The sequence below is a fragment of the Filicampus tigris genome, chromosome 15 (genome assembly GCF_054856515.1).
Source record: "Filicampus tigris isolate MCC_2025a chromosome 15, RoL_Ftig_1.0, whole genome shotgun sequence".
Taxonomy (NCBI): Eukaryota; Metazoa; Chordata; class Actinopteri; order Syngnathiformes; family Syngnathidae; genus Filicampus; species Filicampus tigris.
Window position 1 is genome coordinate 10,581,755 of NC_141231.1, and position 10,212 is coordinate 10,591,966.

A 10,212-nucleotide genomic window follows, 5' to 3' on the forward strand; every position below is an offset into this window, starting at 1 on the left:
AGACCCCACGGCCACCGGGTCACATTTTCCACAAGGCAAGAAGACCGAGACGGGCCGTTAAAATATCCTTCCGAGAAATCTATTCTGTCCTAATGCAGAAGTGATCAACCTAAGCTATTTTGCCATCAAACAAAACCGTCCACCAATCAGCTAACTAATCGACTCAAGTTAACACAACCAATCGCCTCCCCACTCAGCCATCCCATCACATCGCAACAAACCATCCCAAAAAACGTATCAATCGCTTGGGGAGTTGTTGGTGTTTTTTCCACTCAAAAAACATGCTCGCACGCACACACAAAATATTATGAATGACAATGGGTATCGAGTCAATTACAAGAGCAACAAATTTATAGGACGCGAGTCCTGCCTGCTCACAGAAGCACTGCCGCTTCCTTCCCGAGACAAACGGGGAGATTAAAATGGCCAATCTGGAGCAGCGTCCAGTCCGCCGCCGCCTCATCATCCCCGGGGAAAGGGAGTGGACCCTTTCGTGCCGTGTTCACAGAGCCGTGTCACATACAATTTCGTCATGGTAAGCGAGTGTGTATGTTGAGGGGGGTGGGGGGATGACTGAGACATGCTCGCATCTTAATACCAATCATTGCCTTTCAAAAATGGTCCGTTTTCCGGGGAAATAAAAAGAAACAGCTAAGACAGTGTGGTTGCATAAGTATGCACACCCTCTTAACTGGTGACTTGACTATGTTCAGCATTAACAAGTCACATTCAAACGCGTTAAATGGGCGTCAGCAAACAACTGCCACCCTTTTAAGTGCCTTTGCTCGACCCCAAATAAAGTTCAGATGTTCTAGTAGGCTTTCTCTGACATTTTTGTAGTCAAAAGTATCAATCAAGAGTGGTACAACAGTGAGTAGACACAAAAAAGGGCTCAAGAAGCCTTGTCTGAGAACACACACAGTCATCCATTTTGGTTCAATGCGGACATCTTAGGCTTAGGCTTTACAGCATGTTTAACCAATTCAAATAGTTGTTTAATGTACGTTCCCAAGAGGCCCGATTCCCATCTTTTGATATCGCATTCCATGTATTTTTGTGCTATGTACACTGTAGAGACATTTCCCACTCAAAAACTCTGAAACGTTTTTTTTTCCAGTCCAAGTGAGAATGCGCATTCCATCCCATTCCAAGGGATTTTGGAAAATTCAGCCCCCAAGACGGTTTAACTTAACGTGATTTTTGTAGACATGTCTGTCATGAGGAGACTCACAAAAAAAGTCTCGAAGTGATGCTTATAAAGATAGAGGAATAGGAATTCTGCCATTTTGGTTTCAAGTGACCTTCTGTCTTTTCTTCTTTGGCCAAATGAAGCAGAAGCCCAGGGGATCAATACAGCACACACGTACACACACATTCCTTGGGAGAGAAAATGTCCAGTTGATAAATATTTGGAATTTGCTAATTGAAATTGAATGTGAGCTGCTTCAATTCTGGGGGGTCTTTAAACACATATGGACACATTGTGTGTTTATCTGATACACACAAATGCGCACTTGGTGTGTGTGTGTGGTGATGTGCCATCAGGAGGAAGCACTTTTACAACTGTGCTGTGCGCGCGTTGCAATCGTGTCTTTTGTGTGTTACGAGTGTGTGTTGCAATTGAGTGACAATCTGAGTGACAAACACTGTGGCAACTCTGTTTTGTGTACGTGTGTTGTGGTTGTGCCATCGGGAAACGCTTTTGCAACTATGTTTATGTGTGTTGCAATTGTCTTTTGTGTTACAATTGTGTGTGATTGTTTCAGTGACTGCGCGTGTGTGAATGAAACGCTGTGTGATGTGATTGCCGGCACTTACACACGCACGAACACACGTGATGCACAGAAAAGTATGTTTGCATGTCACTCTGTTGGCATGAAAAAATCATGAACACACACACACACTTGTGTTGTGCCGTCAACAGATGGTTGTTCTGTTCACATTCTTTATTTGTTGGTATCCTCCTGCAAGTGTAGCATGTGTAGAGCCCACAGTAGCGTGTTGCAGCTCACGGAGGGCATGTTGCGTGATCAAGTGGCTTTACATGCCACCCTCGCATCGCTCGATAACTTGCGTGCGTTGAAGAGGAAGAAAGCCCTCGCGACGCTTTGCGTTTGAAGTACAGCGAACGTTTCCAAACACACTTCAACGTAATAAAATACACTTTATGATGTAGGCCTTGCATTTCAAGTTTGCTAGCTTAATGCTAACATAATGGGAAACAATGGACGAGCTAACAGAAATTGGCATAGGCGGTATTATTTACAAACTTTCAATACACTCGGAGTAGCAACGCATACAAACAGCATACATACATACACAAGCAGCAACGCTCTCTTTGTGGAAACGACAACTATTACTGGTGCTTCTTCTGCCTTGTAGACTTCATCTCTTCCAGTAGACCAGGGGTGCCCAAAATGTTTACTTGTTTTATACGCGCCGAGTGGAGCTAATGGGCGGATTGTTGTGGCTGCAAATCTGCTTGAGGCAGCTACTGTCAGCAGCTAATGTCCGGACTATGCGTCCCTGGCTGATTCCATTCAGTGCAAGTCATCAGACAAAGGTAATTACAAAACATTTTTTATTGTTGTATTGTGCTATATTGGTTGATGCAGTCATGCAAGGTACACCAGCATATACGGTACATATAAAAATAATTCTCAAATGTATAAATAATGTGTTTTGCATTTTTAGTAAGTGGTAGATAATTTTGACTCGGTTATGTCATAAGTCGCTCTCAGGCTGAAAAAGTGTGGGCGCCCCTGCAGTATACCTTAGTGCTGCCACAGCATGTTGTGGCACAAAGTGGTACTACACTAGAAGGCGCACAACTCCATTTTTGGACTTGTCTATACCTGCATTTTCTTTGACTTTTGTCTCGCATCTAAGTTTAACTTCTTTGTTAGTTTGTCACTTGTTTAGCTTTTTGTTTGCCTTTTTTTAATTTATTTATTTATTTATTTATTTTAGCATCCATAGTTTGCTTATTTTTACACATGTCTAAGCTGTGTTAATTGCAGCATAAAACACACTAATGTGCTTGAAAGCCATTATTTCCAATAGATTATTTTTTCTTCTTTTTTTTTTTGTGGTTTTGTAAAATTTTCTCGTGTGAGTTGTTCTTGTCCGGCAGGAACTTAAGTGGGGAGCCACATGGAGGCACAAGCATCCAACATCAACATCAGCGGAAATCAAACACACGCACACAAACACAAATCAGTGATACTTTGATTGTTCAAAAAAGCTTATAATATGCATACAAAATAGTTTATTTCAATTTATTCTCATTTTGAAATGTATTAGTTAGAATGTCATTATTAACACTGATTTTTAAAAAAAAGTTAAAAATGTAAAGTGAAAGTGTTTTTTACCAAGATTCATTTATATTATTACTTAACATAAATCCAATAACAACGATTTAATGATAAATGAATAACAGTTCAGTCTACATTTTAATTAACACATTTTATTTTATTTTATCATGTTTTTTTTTACAACTAAAATTACTACATACTCTTGCAGGGGTGTCAAACTCCAGTCCTCGGGGGCCGCCCTCCTGCATGTCTTAGAGGTTTCCTCGTCCAACACACCTGATTCAAACGATCGGGATCAGGATCAGGCTCCTGCAGAACTTGCTGATGAGCTGATCATTTGAAACAGGTGTGTTGCAGCAGGGAGAGATGGAAAACAGGCAGGACGGCGGCCCTCGAGGACCGGAGTTCAACACCCCTGCGTCTTGATAGTGTAAATGCATAGTGGGCTGGATATGTTCCGCAGGTCGTGTTTTTTTCCACCGCTTGTATGAATCGCAAATACCAAAACACACATTTGCTACGAAAAACTTAAAATGACCACTCACAACACGTACACATAAAGGCACACACACATACGCGCGTGTACTTGAACGAATAGTGACATTTTAACTTTTTTTTAAAGACATAAAATCACAGCATAACTTTTTCATCCCTTGTCAGGACGTCATGCCTTCATTTTCCACAAAAAAGGGGGAGCGGGGGGGAATATCGAGGAGAAACCAAAACCCCATGGAGACCCTTGAGTCTTTACGTCACTTATTCTTGCTCTTTTATGAGCAATCATTTCAAGCGGAAAGAAAACTTCTTGAAATATAGGGCTACCTCCTACTTATAAATATATAGCTTTTCAATTTCATATAAATTATCGTTGAGTGTGACAACGATGCTTCAAATGAAAAACGTAGCAGTTCATTTCTACGCTTCTACATCGATGCAGTGATGGGAAAAAAAAAACAAAAAAACGACGACATTTACATCCGGTACTTACGTACAAAAAAAGGATCCTCAAGTTAATTATTCATTTTCAAAAGCTGCATATCAGAATTTTAAAAAGGCATGTTTAAATCAATAGGAATAAAACAATAAATGTTTCATTAATCACATTCCCCCATATATTAAAGACTTCCAAAAACAACAATATATTTAGCAAGGCAAAATGACGTCATGTTCCGTTTCAGGGTACGTCAAAGGACTTGTGGATTCAATGCGTGGGGGCGGGGGCAGATCTAGAGATAGAGGGAAAAAAAGTGTTGTGATTGTTGTTGACGACACGCGCACGCGAGAGTCCGCTTACTGTTTCTTTCCCTGACCGGCTGACGTTTGATTGGCCACGTGTTGTTGACGTCACCACCAGAAGATATAAATGTTTTTTTTTTAACCCAAACCATGTAACGTTTTTAGGTAAATACATCATCCATTATCCAAACCCCATATTTGTATTTATTTAGTTTAATTCAAAGTAACACTTTATGTCATTTGTACCCATCAATAATGACTTAATTTTTAATTCAAATATTGTTTGATTTTAGTGCAATGTGTCTTTATGTTGTAGTTTGTAGATGTGTGTGTGTGTGTGTTTAAACATTTATTGTCAAACACAATTCTTCACATCATCGTTCTACTGTATTTTCATGCAACTTAATGAATCTACCTGTTTTCCACTGTTTGGTGTTGCACTCAGTCCATAAATGCATAAAGATTTTATGCATTTTGATTGGATTTTTTTTCTTATAATAAATGTAAAAGTGCATTTCTTAACTATTCCCTACCTATGTGAAGCACTTTGAGTCCTCTGTCTAAAAAGTCCTATGTACCGGTAAATCAAAAAAAGATATATTTCCTTACTCTAAAATATTACTATTAATCACAGCCACAATATTAGGTACACATGCCTTCCAACAACCTCTTTAAAATAATGATAAAGAGATTGTTTCTTACAAAACATGTTTCTGAAAAAATACTGCAACAAAACTATTTAATTTTTTGTATGAGATGTGATAATGACAAATGTGCATTTAAAATGTAATTCTAAAGATGCATTTGAAAGCATTCATTGTTTTGCCACACCCACAATACAATAATAATAATAATAATAACTAAATACTACTACAACTAATAATAAGACAATGTTAGCTCATACACAGGTCAGGGCCCAGGGTATGTAAGAATGAGCAAAAAATAAAGCTAACATTAAGTCAGAAATACTGTCTGACATTGATGAATTTTCTTTCAAAAATGAAAACATTTCTAAGTAATGCTAAAGCTTTGGGATGGTAGTGTGTGTATGCGTGTGTGCACACATGAGTGTATGATGTACATTAACACAATAAAATGCAGTGTGTTTATATCCATGCAGTGTTGATGAAGGACCTCCAGGCCAAGATGGACAAGCGCCGACATTCCCGGGGTGTCCACGAAGGCAACAGTAGGTCTAACGTTTCCCCACTCACACAAATTAGAGGCCCGGCGGGAAAAGTAAACACGGGAGAATTATTTGGGGGGCAAAGAAATTCCCGTGTTTGTATTAATATTCCACCTCTGGGAAAACTCCCGTCGCTGCCAATTTGAAGATGGGGATATCGATTCCTGACTTGATTGAATGAAGTGTGCGGTGGGGAGAAAAAAGAAGAAAGCTGTGAGCAAGAGGAGGCGGGAGTGTTTAAAGATGGAAAATCACCAGTTATTTTGCTTTCTAAATGTCTTTAGGAGCACATGTGGTCCTCGTTTTTTTTTTTGGGCCCAGATAGCCCGAATCTCCTTGGTGACCCGTGACCCCCGGCTCCTCGGAATGACATGATTCCGCCTGTCTCGCTCCCTGGCCCCGGAGGTTCAAAGGTCACCCGCGGGGAGCAGCAAATTAACCCAATGTGTCAAAGGCGCCATGACACCATGTTCAGATTCGGAGGCCCAAATGAATTCACATTTGAGAGCTTTTTCTTTTTCAAAACTACCAGAAAAATTAACACAGGACCCCAAAGAACTGTCTGAATTGTGCACTCCCTCAGTTTTTTTTGGAGTGGAAAATTCATTCTCTTAGCCCTCTCTTATCCACAAGAAATTTAAAAGCAATGTCTATCAAGAGTAGACCCACAAAAAAGTCTCGAGAAGCCATGCCTGGAAAGACACAGGAAATCGGCCGTTTTGGTTTGAAGCAATCATATGGGGCTCATCTTGGCCATTTACTTTCAAAAGCGAACTTGTCAGTGCATTTTTTGAAAATTCACCCCCCCAATGCCTATTTCACTGAGCCACATGTTAAAAGCAAAGTCCATCATGTGTAGACCCACAAAAAAGTCTCAAAAGCTATGCCTGGAAAGACATAGGAAGTTGACCATTTTGGTAGGAAGCGATCATATGTAGGGGCATCTTGGCCATTTAACTTCAAAAGCAAACTTATCAGCGAATTTTTTGAAAATCCAGCCCTGTTAGCCTGGTTCACTTAGACACATGCAATTTAAAAGCAAAGTCTATCATGAGTAGAACCACAAAAAAGTCAAGAAATCATGCCTGAGAAAACACAGGAAGTTGGTCGTTTTGGTTTGTAACGATCATTTCTTCTTGGCCATTTACCTTCAAAAGCCCCAAAAACGGCGAGTTTCGCTTATGTCACTATCATAAATATCATCACAAAAAAGTACAGTATATTTGAGTTCATTAGGAATAGTCTAGTTAATGTAAAAAGAAAAATCTGTTTATATTGTGCAAAGATACAGGCATTCAACTATTCAAGTATTGCAGTTTGCTGCATTATTGCACAGTGTAAACATTCAAGTGAGCAGGAATACAAAAATAAAAAACAATGCACAGTGCAAATTATGAGTCTGATGGCGTGTGGGTAGAAGTTGTTTTTTGCTACTGAATGTTAACCATATATACAGAAGACTGATGGGTGACGCTACATTTAAGTTCATGTGATTGGGTGTGGGTGGAGCATTGCAGAAGTTTGATGACTGGCCTTGCCAAAATAGAAAAAAGTAACATCAATTTATCACTGTTTAAAACTTCTTCTTCTTTGTTTTTCTTCTTCTTCTTCTTCTTGGTTTTTCTTCTTCGGGTGAAATGATGCCAAGATCCCGCCTCCTTTCCTGGGAAGATCACCTTGTTGGTCTCCCTCACTCTGCGGTTAAAGACGTTTCAGTTCAGCTGTCACAAATTATGTTCGCCTGCCCAGCTGTCAAAACAGGGCGGGGGGGTTTGTGTGTGTGTATGTGGAATTGGTGATGGGGGGGTCTTTTAGTGTGTGTGTTGGGGAGGGGGTGTCCCTTTCATTCCAGCTCACATGCCATGAAAGGACATCGGGATGGAGGGGGCTTTAAACGTCGTGTTTGGACACAAGCAATTATCTCTAATTATTGTTTTTCTTTTCAGTTTGCCTGTCCCGATGGAGGTCCGACATGCAATAATCCGCTCCGGTCGGCCGGGATCGGGCCCCGGCCCGGGCGGGGTCCCCGCAGGACCTGGGCGGCTTTCATCTCAATGTGAGTCAGGAGTTGATTCAAACGTGGACTGATGGGAGAATTAACCCCCGGGACCCAGCTTTCAATGGGCTCAGCCAAGAGATTATGTGTGTTGATGGCAGCCTTTTATATGCGAACACAACTTAGCCTCTGTCCACACCTACGACACCATTATTTGGAAAAACTTACTTTATTGGGCCACACCGGGAGTAGTTTCTTTTTTTTTTTTTTTTTACGGTCTATGTAAAAATTTGCAGGCTGTCAAGTGCATGCCAGAGCAGCAGGTGGCACTATAATGCCAAACTGTACCTATAACAAATTTCAACTTTCTTGTCAGTATGGCCATTTACTCAGGCACTTAAGACTGACACCCGGTCTAGAGTTTTTCCAAAAGCTTTCAAATTTAAAACCATGAATATGAGACAGATTGACAACACTAAATTCTAAATCTCAAAAAAGCATGAGCATGCGGCCAAATTTTATGGCTGGCCATAAAATACGAAACTCTGTTTAATACATTCAGGCTTTATTGGGAAATTCAAATGTAATAGACATGTTTTAGCATGAGTAGACCCACTAAAAAGTCACACTGAAAGTTGGTAATTTTCTTCTCAAGTGGCCTCTAGATTGTTTTTAAACTTCAACCCCTGGAGTTAATTTCACCTAGGAATATTAGATTTGGTAGACGTGTCTATCATGACTGGACCCACCAAAAAGTCTCATGAAGCCATGCCTGAAGAGACTCAGCATATCGTCCATTTTGTTTGGAAACGGCTGTTTAAAGGTCATTTTGGCCATTTCCCTTCAATAGTGAAGTTACTTAGATTTTGGATAAAATTCAGCCCCCAGAGCAGATTTTATTTCACCTAGGAAAATTATATTTGGTAGACATGTTTATCATTAGCAGAACCAGCAGAAAAGTCTCAAGAAACCTTGCTCAAAAACACACAGCAAATAAGCCATTTTCATTTAAAGCGGATGTTTTCGACTCATTTTGGCCATTTCCCTTCAAAAGTGAATTTGTCCTTGGAATTATTACAAAATTCCGCCCCCAGAACCAATTTCACCAATTAAAATGATAATTGGGAGACATGGCTATAATGAGTAGATTAAAAAAAGCCTCATGCCATGTCCAAAAACACACAAGAAGTCTGACATTTTGCTGTCCCTGTCATTTTGGCCATTTTCAAGGGTTTTTCAGAGAAGAAGTTAGAAATGAAAAACCTTGTTCAATAGTGACCAAATTGGAGTGGTGTATACTAGAGAGAGGAAACTCCGTATCCTTAGCAGCAGGTGGCTTCAAACCCCTACAACTGCAATTTCAGCCAATCATAAGTCGGAGAAAGTCATTTCAATTCATTCTGAAATCTAACCTTTGAATATGAAATGAATAAAACAGTTCAAATTCAGTTTGGACTTTTTTTTTTTCCTTCTCATGAATAGTTTGTTGCAAAACTCGTGACTGCCTCTCCAATGCTAAGCTAATTGCGGGGAGTTATGAGTTTATGAGTGACATCTGCGGTGGCCCTCAGCGGAGAGGAAGTCTGTCCTCTTTTTACAACATACTGCTTGCATTGCATCCTTTGGTTTCAGCGCGAGAGCCAAACCCCAAATAAAAGGAACACTAGGGCCAAAGCCATAAAGTTTGTCTCCAACATTGCCACCGCGCCAAGGAAGGAAGAGGAGAAGAAGAACAACAAAAACAGACACTCATGTTTGTCATCTGTAAATCAATCATTTCAATAAGATGTTATGTATCTACCCAAGGAGATGACATCAGAGCAATCTGGTTGGAGTGTTTGATGGGATTATCAATTCATTTTAAAGTCTGAGATTTTGGTTCTGAAAAATCTCCAGAAGCAGCCATGTATTTAGCGTTAGCGATGCTAGCAATGTCCGTTAAACTGTGCGTATGACAACATGACCCAAGTTTGTTTGACACGCTGACATTGGTTTTGTTTTCTGATAGTGCTAATATTAGCTTGTAGCATTTGTAATACAAGTATGTTGTAGCATTAGCACTGTAAATGAGAATAAATGGAGCAAATTGTTGTTCTGAATTGAATCAAGAAAGACATGAAGTGTCATATGTGTAGGCAGGTTTCATGTTTACCATTTTTGTTAGATGTAGCCATTTTTGGGGACATTTTGACCATTTCCGAGGGGATGCTAACAATGACTAGGGTTAGGTTACATTTACATGGACAAAATCAGAGTTCGGATTAAAATTCTGATAGGATGCACTGTTTTCATGGACACTAAAAATATTAATCCGATTAGGACTTGCGTGTTCATGCATCACACTTTCGATCGGAACAAATTATTTTGACATGCGCAGATTGATTAAATATACCGAAAGCAGTAGTAGAAGCAGCTGGTGCGACTTCCATGTCAACAAAAAATCGCTCCGTCCTTTTCTACTTTAAACGTAAGCATTATTC

The 10,212-nt window shown here is 39.9% G+C and overlaps 1 long non-coding RNA gene across 1 annotated transcript; it reads left to right on the top strand.

Moving 5' to 3' along the window:
• The first annotated feature begins 2,108 nt into the window (after positions 1-2,108).
• On the top strand, positions 2,109-9,734 carry LOC147135446 (uncharacterized). Its single transcript, XR_015089868.1, has 3 exons — positions 2,109-2,563; positions 5,671-5,739; positions 7,683-9,734. It is a non-coding gene; the product is annotated as an uncharacterized LOC147135446 (long non-coding RNA).
• Positions 9,735-10,212: the final 478 nt, after the last annotated feature.